Source organism: Panulirus ornatus, chromosome 7 (assembly GCF_036320965.1).
Source record: "Panulirus ornatus isolate Po-2019 chromosome 7, ASM3632096v1, whole genome shotgun sequence".
Lineage (NCBI taxonomy): Eukaryota > Metazoa > Arthropoda > Malacostraca > Decapoda > Palinuridae > Panulirus > Panulirus ornatus.
Genome location: NC_092230.1, coordinates 12,607,237 through 12,624,055, shown reverse-complemented (window position 1 = coordinate 12,624,055; position 16,819 = coordinate 12,607,237). Strand labels below are relative to the sequence as shown.

Genomic DNA, 16,819 nt, shown 5'->3' with positions numbered 1-16,819 from the left:
ACGTATTCATGCATGTCGTAGAAGGCGATTAAAAGGGGAGGGAGCGGGGGTGCTGGAAATCCTCCCCTCTCGTTTTTTTTTTTTTTTTTTTTTAATTTTCCAAAAGAAGGAACAGAGGGGGCCAGGTGAGGATATTCCGAAAAAGGCCCAGTCCTCTGTTCTTAACGCTACCTCGCTAATGCGGGAAATAGCGAATAGTTTGAAAAAAAAAAAAAAAAAAATATATATATATATATATATATATATATATATATATATATATATATATATATATATATATTATCCCTGGAGATAGGGGAGAAAGAATACTTCCCACGTATTCCATGCGTGTCGTAGAAGGCGACTAAAAGGGGAGGGAGCGGGTGGCTGGAAATCCTCCCCTTTCTTGTTTTTTTTTTAATTCTCCAAAAGAAGCAACAGAGAAGGGGGTCAGGTGAGGATATTCCCTCTAAGGCCCAGTTCTCTGTTCTTAACGCTACCTCGCTAACGCAGGAAATGGCAAATAGTATGAAAAAAAAAAAAAAAAATAGTGGTAGAGGATGTGTGGATCAGGTGTTTGCTTTGAAGAATGTATGTGAGAAATACTTAGAAAAGCAAATGGATTTGTATGTAGCATTTATGGATCTGGAGAAGGCATATGATAGAGTTGATAGAGATGCTCTGTGGAAGGTATTAAGAATATATGGTGTGGGAGGAAAGTTGTTAGAAGCAGTGAAAAGTTTTTATCGAGGATGTAAGGCATGTGTACGTGTAGGAAGAGAGGAAAGTGATTGGTTCTCAGTGAATGTAGGTTTGCGGCAGGGGTGTGTGATGTCTCCATGGTTGTTTCATTTGTCTATGGATGGGGTTGTTAGGGAGGTGAATGCAAGAGTTTTGGAAAGAGGGGCAAGTATGATGTCTGTTGTGGATGAGAGACCTTGGGAAGTGAGTCAGTTGTTGTTCGCTGATGATAAAGCGCTGGTGGCTGATTCATTTCAGAAACTGCAGAAGCTGGTGACTGAGTTTGGTAAAGTGTGTGGAAGAAGAAAGTTAAGAGTAAATGTGAATAAGGGCAAGGTTATTAGGTACAGTAGGGTTGAGGGTCAAGTCAATTGGGAGGTGAGTTTGAATGGAGAAAAACTGGAGGAAGTGAAGTGTTTTAGATATCTGGGAGTGGATCTGGCAGCGGATGGAACCATGGAAGCGGAAGTGGATCATAGGGTGGGGGAGGGGGCGAAAATTCTGGGGGCCTTGAAGAATGTGTGGAAGTCGAGAACATTATCTCGGAAAGCAAAAATGGGCATGTTTGAAGGAATAGTGGTTCCAACAATGTTGTATGGTTGCGAGGCGTGGGCTATGGATAGAGTTGTGCACAGGAGGATGGATGTGCTGGAAATGAGATGTTTGAGGACAATGTATGGTGTGAGGTGGTTTGATCGAGTGAGTAACGTAAGGGTAAGAGAGATGCGTGGAAATAAAAAGAGCGTGGCTGAAAGAGCAGAAGAGGGTGTTTTGAAGTGGTTTGGGCACATGGAGAGGATGAGTGAGGAAAGATTGACCAAGATGATATATGTGTCGGAGGTGGAGGGAACAAGGAGAAGTGGGAGACCAAATTGGAGGTGGAAAGATGGAGTGAAAAAGATTTTGTGTGATCGGGGCCTGAACATGCAGGAGGGTGAAAGGAGGGCAAGGAATAGAGTGAATTGGAGCGATGTGGTATACCGGGGTTGACGTGCTGTCAGTGGATTGAATCAAGGCATGTGAAGCGTCTGAGGTAAACCATGGAAAGCTGTGTAGGTATGTATATTTGCGTGTGTGGACGTATGTATATACATGTGTATGGGGGGGGGTTGGGCCATTTCTTTCGTCTGTTTCCTTGCGCTACCTCGCAAACGCGGGAGACAGCGACAAAGTATAATAAAAAAATAATAATATATAATATATATATATATATATATATATATATATATATATATATATATATATATATATATATATATCCCTGGGGATAGGGGAGAAAGAATACTTCCCACGTATTCCCTGCGTGTCGTAGAAGGCGACTAAAAGGGAAGGGAGCGGGGGGCTGGAAATCCTCCCCTCACTTTTTTTTTTTTCCAAAAGAAGGAACAGAGAAGAGGTCCAGGTGAGGATATTCCCTCAAAGGCCCAGTCCTCTGTTCTTAACGCTACCTCGCTATCGCGGGAAATAGCGAATAGTATGAAAAAAAAAATATATATATATATATATATATATATATATATATATATATATTCTTTCTTTCATACTATTCGCCATTTCCCGCATTAGCGGGGTAGCGTTAAGAACAGAGGACTGCGCCTTTGAGGGAATATCCTCATCTGGCCCCCTTCTCTGTTCCTTCTTTGGGAAAAAGAAAAAAACAAGAGGGGAGGATTTCCAGCCCCTGCTCCCTTCCCTTTTAGTCGCCTTCTACGACACGCAGGGAATACGTGGGAAGTATTCTTTTTCCCCTATCCCCAGGGATAAATATATATATATATATATATATATATATATATATATATATATATATATATATATATGGTGTGGGAGGAAAGTTGTTAGAAGCAGTGAAAAGTTTTTATCGAGGATCGAAGGCATGTGTACGTGTAGGAAGAGAGGAAAGTGATTGGTTCTCAGTGAATGTAGGTTTGCGGCAGGGGTGTGTGATGTCTCCATGGTTGTTTAATTTGTTTATGGATGGGGTTGTTAGGGAGGTAAATGCAAGAGTTTTGGAAAGAGGGGCAAGTATGAAGTCTGTTGGGGATGAGAGAGCTTGGGAAGTGAGTCAGTTGTTGTTCGCTGATGATACAGCGCTGGTGGCTGATTCATGTGAGAAACTGCAGAAGCTGGTGACTGAGTTTGGTAAAGTGTGTGGAAGAAGAAAGTTAAGAGTAAATGTGAATAAGAGCAAGGTTATTAGGTACAGTAGGGTTGAGGGTCAAGTCAATTGGGAGGTGAGTTTGAATGGAGAAAAACTGGAGGAAGTGAAGTGTTTTAGATATCTGGGAGTGGATCTGGCAGCGGATGGAACCATGGAAGCGGAAGTGGATCATAGGGTGGGGGAGGGGGCGAAAATTCTGGGGGCCTTGAAGAATGTGTGGAAGTCGAGAACATTATCTCGGAAAGCAAAAATGGGTATGTTTGAAGGAATAGTGGTTCCAACAATGTTGTATGGTTGCGAGGCGTGGACTATGGATAGAGTTGTGCGCAGGAGGATGGATGTGCTGGAAATGAGATGTTTGAGGACAATGTGTGGTGTGAGGTGGTTTGATCGAGTAAGTAATGTAAGGGTAAGAGAGATGTGTGGAAATAAAAAGAGCGTGGTTGAGAGAGCAGAAGAGGGTGTTTTGAAATGGTTTGGTCACATGGAGAGAATGAGTGAGGAAAGATTGACCAAGAAGATATACGTGTCGGAGGTGAAGGGAACGAGGAGAAGAGGGAGACCAAATTGGAGGTGGAAAGATGGAGTGAAAAAGATTTTGTGTGATCGGGGTCTGAACATGCAGGAGGGTGAAAGGAGGGCAAGGAATAGAGTGAATTGGAGCGATGTGGTATACCGGGGTTGACGTGCTGTCAGTGGATTGAATCAAGGCATGCGAAGCGTCTGGGGTAAACCATGGAAAGCTGTGTAGGTATGTATATTTGCGTGTGTGGACGCATGTATATACATGTGTATGGGGGTGGGTTGGGCCATTTCTTTCGTGTGTTTCCTTGCGCTACCTCGCAAACGCGGGAGACAGCGACAAAGCAAAAAAAAAAATATATATATATATATATATATATATATATATATATATATATATATATATATATATATATATATATATATATATTTTTTTATTTGCTTTGTCGCTGTCTCCCGCGTTTGCGAGCTAGCGCAAGGAAACAGACGAAAGAAATAGCCCAACCCACCCCCATAGACATGTATATACATACACGTCCACACATGCAAATATACATATCCATACATCTCAATGTACACATATATATACGCACACAGACACATACATATATACACATGCACACAATTCACACTGCCTTTATTCATTCCTATTGCCACCTCGTCACACATGGAATAACATCCCCCTCCCCCCTCATGTGTGCGAGGTAGCGCTAGGAGAAGACAACGAAGGCCCCATTTGTTCACACTCAGTCTCTAGCTGTCATGCAGTAATGCCCGAAACCACACCTCCCCTTCCACATCCAGGCCCCACAGAACTTTCCATGTTTTACCCCAGACGCTTCGCATGCTGTGATTCAATCCATTGACAGCATGTCGACCCTGGTATACCACATCGATCCACTTCACTCTATTCCTTGCCCGCCCCTCACCCTCCTGCATGTTCAGGCCCCGATCACTCAAAATCTCCTTCACTCCATCCCTCCTCCTCCAATCTGGTCTCCCACTTCTCCTCGTTCCCTCCACCTCCAACACGCATATCCTCTTGGTCAATCTTTCCTCACTCATTCTCTCCATGTGCCCAAACCATTTCAAAACACCCTCCTCCGCTCTCTCAAGCACGCTCTTTTTATTTCCACACATCTCTCTTACCCTTACATTACTTACTCGATCAAACCACCTCACACCACATATTGTCATCAAACATCTCATTTCCAGCACATCCACCCTCCTGCTCACAACTCTGTCCATAGCCCACGCCTCGCAACCATACAACATTGTTGGAACCTCTATTCCTTCAAACATAGCCATTTTTGCTTTCGGAGATAATGTTCTCGACTTCCACACATTCTTCAAGGCTCCCAGGATTTTCGCCCCCTTCCCCACCCTATGATTCACTTCCGCTTCCATGGTTCCATCCGCTGCCAGATCCACTCCCAGATATCTAAAACACTTCACTTCCTCCAGTTTTTCTCCATTCAAATTTGCCTCCCAATTGACTTGTCCCTCAACCCAACTGTACCTAATATCCTTCCTCTTATTCACATTTACTCCCAGCTTTCTTCTTTCACACACTTTACCAAACTTTCTTCTTTCACACACTTTACCAAACTCAGTCATCAGCTTCTGCAGTTTCTCACACGAATCAGCCGCCAGCGCTGTATCACCAGCGAACAACAACTGACTCACTTCCCAAGCTCTCTCATCCACAACAGACTTCATACTTGCCCCTCTTTCCAAAACTCTTGCATTCACCTCCTAACAACCACATCCATAAACAAATTAAACAACCATGGAGACATCACACACCCCTACCGCAACCGAACATTCACTGAGGATCGATCACTTTCCTCTCTTCCTGCACATTCACATGCCTCACATCCTTTATAAAAACTTTTCACTGCTTCTAACAACTTGCCCCCACACCATACACTCTTAATACCCTCCACAGAGCATCTCTATAAACTCTATCATATGCCTTCTCCAGATCCATAAATGCTACATACAAATCCATTTGCTTTTCTAAGTATTTGTCACATACAATTTTCAAAGCAAACACCTGATCCATACATCCTGTACCACTTCTGAAACCATACTGCTCTTCCCCAATCTGATGCTCTGTACATGCCTGCACCCTCTCAATCAATACCCTTCCATATAATTTCCCAGGAATACTCAACAAACTTATACCTCTGTAATTTGAGCACTCACTCTTATCCCCTTTGCTTTTGTACAATGGCACTATGCAAGCATTCTGCCAATCCTCAGGCACATCACCATGAGTCATACATACATTACATAACCTTACCAACCAGTCAAGAATGCAGTCACCCTCTTTTTTAATAAATTCCACTGGAATACCATCCAAACCCGCTGCCTTGCCAGCTTTCATCTTCTGCAAAGCTTTTACTACCTCTACTGTGTTTACCAAATAATCAACACATTCAACAAACCTTCAAAATACTCACTCCATCTCCTCCTCACTTCACCACTACTTGTTATCACCTCCCCATAAGCCCCCTTCACTGAAGTTCCCATTTGTTCCCTTGTCTTACACCTTTTATTTACCTCCTTCCGAAACATCTTTTTATTTTACCTAAAATTTAATGATACTCTCTCACTGCAACTCTCATTTGCCCTCCTTTTCACCTCTTGCACCTTTCTCTTGACCTCCTGCCCTCTTTCTTTTATACATCTCCCAGTCATTTGCATTATTTCCCTGCAAAAATCATCCAAATGCCTCTCTCTTCTCTTTCACTAATAAACTTAGTTCTTCATTCCACCACTCACTACTCTTTCTAATCTGCACACCTCCCACACTTCTCATGCCACAAGCATCTTTTGTGGAAACCATCACTGCTTCCCTAAATACATTCCATTCTTCCCCCACTCCCCTTACTTCCTTTGTTCTCACCTTTTTCCATTCTGTACTCAGTCAGTCATACAAACCTCTAACAGCCAGGATCGATCTTGGGACCCCTGTGCAAGATGCAGGAGTGCTAACTGCAAGTCTATTGGCCTGGCTTATAGGTAATAACCATTCGAATACTAATTACTTGAATACCCTTCGTCTCACATTGGTGAGCAACGGGGTCTACAACGGTTATTTCCCAACAGGCGCACATAGCCAGCAGATAGCATTTTACTGAACCTAAGTGTACAACGCTGAGGTATATGAATACAAATAAATTGCTTAGGAGCACACACCTTTATATAACATACAAACCTCCAATAGCCAGGATCGAACCTGGGACCCCTGTGCAAGAGGCGGGAATGTAACCGCTAGGCTATGGACCTGGCTAATAGGAAATAACTATTTGAATACTAAGTACTCGAATACCCTTCGTCTCACACTGGTGAGCAACGGGGTCTACACCGGTCATTTCCCAACAGGCGCACATAGCCAGCAGATAGCATTTTACCGAACCTAATTGTACAACGCAGAGGTATATGAATGTGAATAAAGTGCATATGTACGTGCACCTTCATAGAACATACAAACCTCCAACAGCCAGGATTGAACCCGGGACCCCTGTGCAAGAGGTGGGAATGCTAACCACTAGGCTATGGGCCTGGCTAATAGGAAATAACTATTCGAATACCAAGTACTCAAATACCCTTCGTCTCACATTGGTGAGCAACGGGGTCTACACCGGTCATTTCCCAGCAGGCGCACATAGCCAGCAGATAGCATATTACCAAACCCAGTTGTACAACGCGGAGGTATATGAATATGAATAAAGTGCATATGTGCGCGCACCTTCATAGAACATACAAACCTCCAACAGCCAGGATTGAACCCGGGACCCCTGTGCAAGAGGTGGGAATGCTAACCACTAGGCTATGGGCCTGGCTAATAGGAAATAACTATCGAATACTAAGTGCTTGAGTACCTTTCGTCTCACATTGGTGAACAATGGGGTCTACACCGGTTATTTCCCAACAGGCGCACATAGCCAGCAGATAGCATTTTACCAAACCTAACCATACAACACGGAGGTATATGAATACGAATAAAGTGCATATGAACGCGCACCTTTGTAGAACATACAAACCTCCAACAGCCAGGGTTGAACCCTGGACCCCTGTGCAAGAGGTGGGAATGCTAACTGCTAGGCTATGGGCCTGGCTAATAGGAAATAACTATTCGAATACTAAGTACTCGAATACCCTTCATCTCACATTGGTGAGCAATGGGGTCTACACTGGTTATTTCCCAACAGGCGCACATAGCCAGCAGATAGCATTTTACCGAACCTAACTGTACAACGCAGAGGTATATGAATACAAATAAAGTGCATATGAACGTGCACGTTCATAGAAAATACAAACCTACAACAGCCAGGATCGAACCCAGGACCCCTGTACAAGAGGCGGGAATGCTAACCGCTAGGCTATAGGCCTGGCTAATAGGAAATAAATATTCGAATACTAAGTACTCGAATACCCTTTGTCTCACATTGGTGGGCAACGGGGTCTGTACCACTTATTTCCCAACAGGCGCACATAGCCAGCAGATAGCATTTTACTGAACCTAACTGTACAATGCGGAGGTATATGAATACAAATAAAGTGCATATGAACGCGTACCTTCATAGAACATACAAACCTCCAACAGCCAGGATCGAACCCGGGACCCCTGTGAGAGACGGGAATGCTAACCGCTAGGCTATGGGCCGGGCTAATAGGAAATAACTTCGAAAACTATATTTGACTTTGTCACTGTCTTCCACGTTAGCGAGGTAGCACAAGGAAACAGACGAAAGAAAGGCCCAACCCACCCACATACACATGTACATACATACACGTCCAAACACGCAAATATACATACCTATACATCTCAACGTATACATACATATATACACACACAGACACATACATATATACACATGTACATGATTCATACTGTCTGCCTTTATTCATTCCCATCGCCACCCCGCCACACATGAAATAACAACCCCCTCACCCCGCATGTGCACGAGGTAGCACTAGGAAAAGACGACAAAGGCCACATTCATTCACAATCAGTCTCTAGCTGTCATGTATAATGCACCAAAACCACAGCTCCCTTTCCACATCCAGGCCCCACAGAACTTTCCATGGTTTACCCCAGACGCTTCACATGCCCTGGTTCCTTCCATTGACAGCACATCGACCCCGGTATACCACATCATTCCAATTCACTCTATTCCTTGCACGCCTTTCACCCTCCTGCATGTTCAGGCCCCGATCACTCAAAATCTTTTTCACTCCATCTTTCCACCTCCAATTTGGTCTCCCACTTCTTCTCGTTCCCTCCACCTCTGACACATATATCCTCTTGGTCAGTCTTTCCTCACTCATTCTCTCCATGTGACCAAACCATTTCAAAACACCCTCTTCTGCTCTCTCAACCACACTCTTTTTATTACCACACATCTCTCTTACCCTATTATTACTTACTCGATCAAACCACCTCACACCACATATTGTCCTCAAACATCTCATTTTTATTACATCCACCCTCCTGCACACAACTCTATCTATAGCCCACGCCTTGCAATCATATAAAATTGTTGGAACAACTATTCCTTCAAACATACCCATTTTTGCTTTACAAGATAATGTTCTTGACTTCCACACATTCTTCAAGGCTCCCAGAACTTTTGCCCCCTCCCTCACCCGATGATTCACTTCCGCTTCCATTGTTCCATCTGCTGCCAAATCCACTCGCAGATATCTAAAACACTTCACTTCCTCCAGCTTTTCTCCATTCAAACTTACCTCCCAGTTGACCTGTCCCTCAACCCTACTGTACCTAATAATCTTGCTCTTATTCACATTTACTCTCAGCTTTTTTCTTTCACACACTTTACCAAACTCATTCATCAGCTTCTTCAGTTTCTCACACGAATCAGCCACCAGCTCTGTATCATCAGCAAACAACTGACTCACTTCCCAAGCTCTCTCATCCACAACAGACTGCATACTTGCCCCTCTTTCCAAAACTCTTGCATTCACCTCCCTAACAACCCCATCCATAAACAAATTAAACAACCATAGAGACAACACACACCTCTGCCGCAAACCAACATTCACTGAGAACCAATCACTTTCCTCTCTTCCTACACATACACATGCCTTACATCCTCAATAAAAACTTTTCACTGCTTCTAACAACTTGCCTCCACACCATATATTCTTAATACTTTTGACAGAGGCATCTCTATCAACTCTATCATATGCCTTCTCCTGATCCATAAATGCTACATACAAATCTATTTGCTTTTCTAAGTATTTCTCACATACATTCTTCAAAGCAAACACCTGATCCACACATCCTCTACCACTTCTGAAACCACTCTGCTCTTCCCCAATCTCAATCAATACCCTCCCATATAATTTCCCAGGAATACTCAACAAACTTATACCTTTGTAATTTGAGCACTCACTTTTATCCCCTTTGCCTTTGTTCTGTGGCACTGTGCAAGAATTCCGCCAATCCTCAAGCACCTCACCATGAGTCATACATACATTGAATAACCTCACCAACCAGTCAACAAGACAGTCACCCCCTTTTTTGATAAATTCCACTGAAATACCATCCAAATCCGCTGTCTTCCCAGCTTTCATCTTCCACAAAGCTTTTACTACCTCTTCTCTGTTTACCAAATCATTCTACCTAACCCTCTCACTTTGCACACCACCTCGACCAAAACATCCTATATCTGCCACTCTATCATCAAACACATTTAACTAACCTTCAAAATACTCACTCCATCTCCTTCTCACATCACCATTACTTGTTATCACCTCCCCATTACCCCCCTTCACTGAAGTTCCCATTTGTTCCCTTGTCAAAGGAAACACCTGATCCACACATCTCTTTATTATTACTGTTAATATTTTTATTATTATTATTATTATTATTATTTTCATTATTATTGTTATTATTATCATCGGTGAAGGGGGCTAAGGTGGAGGTAATAACAACTGGTGGTGATGTGAGAAGGAGATGGAGTGAGTATTTTGAAGGCCTGTTGAATGTGTTAGATGATAGAGTGGCAGATATAGGGTGTTTTGATCAAGATGGTGTGCGAAGTGAGAGGGTCAGGGAGAATGGTTTCATAAACAGAGAAGAGATAGCGAAAGATTTGCAGAAAATGAAAGCCGGCAAGGCGGCGGGTTTGGATGGAATTGCAGTGGAATTTATCAAAAAAGGGGTTGACTGTGTTGTTGACTGGTTGGTGAGGATATTTAATTTATGTATGGCTCATGGTGAAGTGCCTGAGGATTGGTGGAATGCATGCATAGTGCCATTGTACAGAAGGAAAGGGGATAAAGGTGAATGTTCAAATTACAGAGGTATAAGTTTGTTGTGTACTCCTGGGAAATTTTATGGGGGAGTATTGATCGAGAGGGTGAAGCCATGTACAGAGCATCAGATTGGGGAAGAGCAATGTGGTTTCAGAAGTGGTAGAGGATTGTGGATTAATTGTTTGCTTTGAAGAATATGTTTGAGAAATAAAAACAAATGGATTTGTATGTAGCATTTATGGATCTGTAGAAGGCATATGATAGAGTTGATAGAGATGCCTTGTAGAAGGTATTAAGAGTATATGGTGTGGGAGGCAATTTGCTAGAAGTAGTGAAAAGTTTTTAGTGAGGATGTATGGCATGTGTACAAGTAGGAAGAGAGGAAAGTGATTGGTTCCCAGTGAATGTTGGTCTGCGGCAGGGGTGCATGATGTCTCCTTGATTTTTAATTTCTTTATGGATGGGGTTGTTAGGGAGGTGAGTGCAAGAGTTTTAGAGAGAGGGACAAGTATGCAGTCTGTTGTGGATGAGAGGGCTTGGGAAAAGAGTCAGTCCTTGTTCACTGATGATACAGCGCTAGTGGCTGATTCGTGTGAGAAACTGCAGAAGCTGGTGACTGAGTTTGGTAAAGTGTGTTAAAGAAGAAAGCTAAGAGTAAATGTGAGTAAGAGCAAGGTTATTAGGTACTAGGTACAGTAGGGTTGAGGGACAAGTCAATTGGGAGGTAAGTTTGAATGGAGAAAAAGTGGAGGAAGTGAAGTGTTTTAGATATCTGGGAGTGGATTTGGCAGTGGATAGAACAATGGAAACGAAAGTGAGTCACAGGGTGTAGGAGGGGGCGAAGGTTCTGGGAGCGTTGAAGAATGTGTGGAAGGTGAGAACATTATCTCGGAGAGCAAAAATGGGTATGTTTGAAGGTTTAGTGGTTCCAACAATGTTATTTGGTTGCGAGGCGTGGGTTATGGATAGGATTGTTCAGAGGAGGGTGGATGTTTTTGGAAATAAGATGTTGGAGGACAATATGTGGTGTGAGGTTGTTTGATCACTCGAGTAAGTAATAAAAAGGTAAGAGAGGTGTGTGGTAAAAAAGAGTGTGGTTGAGAGAGCAGAAGAGGGTGAATTGAAATGGTTTGGTCACAGGGAGAGAATGAGTGAGGAAAGAATGACAAAGAGGATATATGTGTCAGAGATGGAGGGAACATGGAGAAGTGGGAGACCAAATTGGAGGTGGAAGGATGGAGTGAAATAGATTTGGAGTGATCGGGGCCTGAGCATGCAGGAGGGTGAAAGGCGTGCAAGGAATAGAGTGAATTGGAACAATGTGGTATACTGGGGTTGACGTGCTGTCAATGGATTGAACCAGGGCATGTGAAGCATCTGAGGTAATGCATGGAAAGTTTTGTAGGGCCTGGATGTGGAAAGGGAGCTGTGGTTTTGGTGCATTATACATAACAGCTAGAGACTGAGTGTTAACAAATGTGGCCTTTGTTTTCTTTTCCTAGGGCTACCTCATGCCTTGCAGGGGTAAGGGGGAGTGTTATTTCATGTGTGGTGGGTTGGGGACGGGAATGAATAAAGGCAGCAAGTATGAATTATGTACATGTGTTTGTATGTATATGTCTGTGTATGTATATATATGTATATGTTGAAATGTATAGGCATGTATATGTGTGTGTGTGGATGTGTATGTATATACATGTGTATGTGGATGGGTTGGGCCATTCTTTTGTCTGTTTCCTTGTGCTACCTCACTAATGCGGAAGACAGCGACAAAGTATAATAAAAAGAAAATTATTTTTATTATTATTATTATTATTATTATTATTATTGTTATACATAATTGTCGTTTCCCTCATCAGCGAGGTAGCACCAGGAAACAGATGAAGAATAGGCCAACCACTCATACACACACACACATATATATATATATATATATATATATATATATATATATATATATATATATATATATATATATATATATTTTTTTTTTTTGCTTTGTCGCTGTCTCCCGCGTTTGCGAGGTAGCGCAAGGAAACAGACGAAAGAAATGGCCCAACCCACCCCCATACACATGTATATACATACGTCCACACACGCAAATCTACATACCTACACAGCTTTCCATGGTTTACCCCAGACGCTTCACATGCCCTGATTCAATCCACAGACAGCACGTCAACCCCGGTATACCACATCGATCCAATTCACTCTATTCCTTGCCCTCCTTTCACCCTCCTGCATGTTCAGGCCCCGATCACACAAAATCTTTTTCACTCCATCTTTCCACCTCCAATTTGGTCTCCCACTTCTCCTCGTTCCCTCCACCTCCGACACATATATCCTCTTGGTCAATCTTTCCTCACTCATTCTCTCCATGTGCCCAAACCATTTCAAAACACCCTCTTCTGCTCTCTCAACCACGCTCTTTTTATTTCCACACATCTCTCTTACCCTTACGTTACTTACTCGATCAAACCACCTCACACCACACATTGTCCTTAAACATCTCATTTCCAGCACATCCATCCTCCTGCGCACAACTCTATCCATAGCCCACGCCTCGCAACCATACAACATTGTTGGAACCACTATTCCTTCAAACATACCCATTTTTGCTTTCCAAAGATAATGTTCTCGACTTCCACACCTTCTTCAAGGCTCCCAGGATTTTCACCCCCTCCCCCACCCTATGATCCACTTCCGCTTCCATGGTTCCATCCGCTGCCAGATCCACTCCCAGATATCCAAAACACTTTACTTCCTCCAGTTTTTCTCCATTCAAACTTACCTCCCAATTGACTTGACCCTCAACCCTACTGTACCTAATAACCTTGCTCTTATTCACATTTACTCTTAACTTCTTCTTTCACACACTTTACCAAACTCAGTCACCAGCTTCTGCCGTTTCTCACATGAATCAGCCACCAGCGCTGTATCATCAGCGAACAACAACTGACTCACTTCCCAAGCTCTCTCATCCACAACAGACTGCATACATGCCCCTCTTTCGAAAACTCTTGCATTTACCTCCCTAACAACCCCATCCATAAACAAATTAAACAACCATGGATACATCACACACCCCTGCCACAAACCTACATTCACTGAGAACCAATCACTTTCCTCTCTTCCTACACGTACACATGCCATACATCCTCGATAAAAACTTTTCACTGCCTCTAACAACTTGCCTCCCACACCATATATTCTTAATACCTTCTACAGAGCATCTCTATCAACTCTATCATATACCTTCTCCAGGTCCATAAATGCTACATACAAATCCATTTGCTTTTCTAAGTATTTCTCACATACATTCTTCAAAGCAAACACCTGATCCACACATCCTCTACCACTTCTGAAACCACACTGCTCTTCCCCAATCTGATGCTCTGTACATGCCTTCACCCTCTCAATCAATACCCTCCCATATAATTTACCAGGAATACTCAACAAACTTATACCTCTGTAATTTGAGCACTCACTCTTATCCCCTTTGCCTTTGTACAATGGCACTATGCACGCATTCCGCCAATCCTCAGGCACCTCACCATGAGTCATACATACATTAAATAACCTTACCAACCAGTCAATAATACAGTCACCCCCTTTTTTAATAAATTCCACTGCAATACCATCCAAACCTGCTGCCTTGCCAGCTTTACATTTTTCCATGTATGCACACATACATGTATATACTCATGAACATATACATCATATACATACACACAGACATATTCATATATATGCATGTACATATTCATGCTTGCCTTCATCCAGTCCTGGTACTACCCTGCCCCATAGGAAACAGCATTGCTATCCCCTGCTTCACCAAGGTAGCATCAGAAAAACAGACAAAAAGGGCCACATTCATTCACACTGTTTATATATATATATTTATATATTTATATTTTATTATATATATTTATTATACATAATCACTGTTTCCTGTGTCAGTGAGGTAGCCCTAGGAAACAGATGAAGAATGCCCCATCCACTCATACGCATATATAAACTTAATGCCCAGATACGCAGATATACATACATATACATACACGTATGCAGACATTACATACATGTCCTCTGCCACTTCTGAAACCACACTGCTCTTCCCCAATCTGATGCTCTGTACGTGCCTTCACCCTATCAGTCAACACCCTCCCATTTAATTTCCCAAGAATTCTCAACAAACTTATGCCTCTGTAGTTTGAACACTCACCTTTACACTCTTTGCCTTTGTACAAAGGCACTAATGCATTCATTCTGCTAGTCCTCAGGCACTTCATCATGATCCATACAAACAGTGAAAACCCTTAACAGCCAATCAACAAAACAGTCACCCTCTTTCTTAATATGTTCAACGACAATACCATCCAAACCCAAAGGATTTCATCTTCTGGAAAGCTTTTCCCACCTCTTCTCTCTCAACCAAACCATTATTCCTGACTTTCTCACTTCGCACACCACCCATTCACTTCACTGTGAACAGATATATGCACAATCACCACTTAAAAGAGAAAATAAGAACGGTGAGTACTTTCATTTATTACATTCTCAGACATATATACATTATGGCTTCTACAGTATTTTTTCTCAACCAGTGTTATAGTTTCCCCTTTTTGATATTTTACTTCCAGGTTTGCTCCTCACCTTGAGAAGTGCATGGGTATGGGCAGAAACTCTTCACGCATTGCTAGTAGACGTATCCAAAACTCTACTAAAGAAAATGCACAAAATCATACTGGGGGCAGTGATGATGATGATGATGACGACTGGGTTATTGATCGTAAACGTAAGAAACGTGACAAAAATTCACCAAGGAGATCCAAAAATGCAAAGGTACTGTGATCTTGTTCATACTTTTAAGTTTCTCAGTTGCAAGGGATAAAAACTGTATGATGTTTTAACAACTGTTACATTATGCTTGTTTGGGATGGGCAGTACAATATGTTATATGGAAATAAGTTTTGGGGAAATAACTCTATACTAGAAATTTTTTTAACCATTGATATTGGGCATGATCTAGAAAGTCCATTCTTAAAAGAAAAAAAAAAGCCAGGAGCTGCCATCTAGTGAAGGAATTGAATCAGTAAAGGCCACAAAGGTTTTGGCACACTTTCTAACTCTGCAATTTTTCCCCTCCGGAAAGCTGATGCTAACACTCAACATTGTTCTGTTCATGAGAGGATTACAGTAGTACCTTGAAGAGCATCATCGTTGGTTTTCCCTTTCTTGTCCTGAAGTTCTGCAAGATCCAGCTTACTGTGTTTTTGGAAAGAGCATTTCCTTATTGTGTTTGCTGTAGGTAAGGTTATTGAATAATACAAGTTTGAGGTCTTTTGCATTGTTCAGTTATAATGTGATGATGTCTTTAAGTATCCAGTTGGTGTGTACTGTTCATAACTTTTCCATTCTTCCCAAACTGGAGGAGATGGATGCTTTCCACAATGAAAAACATATTAGTTCTGGTTGCTAAGCAAAAGTCTGTTAATATTTGTCTGAAGTTTTCCATTGCATTCTGTTAATGAGATTGTCAGACTTATCCTGTTCCCTCCTGCAAAGGATGATATAACACCATGACTTATAATTTTGGTAGTTTAAGGTAAGAAAATCAGTTTAAGAAAATTAACAAATTTCTTTTGGTACTGAGCTGTTTATTATGTACGCAATGGAAATAGTTTTATTAACAACAGTTTTTTCTTATATTAATTAAAAAGTTTCTATATCCATATTCAATTTTTTTTTAGTTATTTCCATCTTACTTATTTTATGTGCTATGACACTGTTCTCACAATTATCGAAAGTTTTTGTAATATCTGTTTATATCACAATAACATGAAATTTTTTTCTCTGGTGTGTCTACTATTGTAGTAATCAAGCAAATGAGAGAGGTGTAAACTTTTTGTATTGGGTTTTGTAGATTGTTTGAACCAATGAAATCATTTGATTTATATCTTAGGACTTTCTCCTAAATTTTTGTATCTAATGTTAGTGCACTTAGTTGGCAATTTTTTTTGGATTGTGTTGTTTCTTCCTTTCTGTAGAAGGGTGAGGTGAGTCTCTTTTAAGCTACCACAGAGATAATCCCGGAGTCAAGATTTTTTGTCCAGAGTTTTTTAT

At 41.8% G+C, this 16,819-nt stretch overlaps 1 protein-coding gene across 6 annotated transcripts in view; it reads right to left on the bottom strand.

The window, feature by feature from the left end:
• The window catches only part of Sgf11 (SAGA associated factor 11kDa), a 431,536-nt gene that overhangs the window by 87,343 nt on the left and 327,374 nt on the right, over positions 1 to 16,819 (bottom strand). The window lies entirely within an intron of this gene.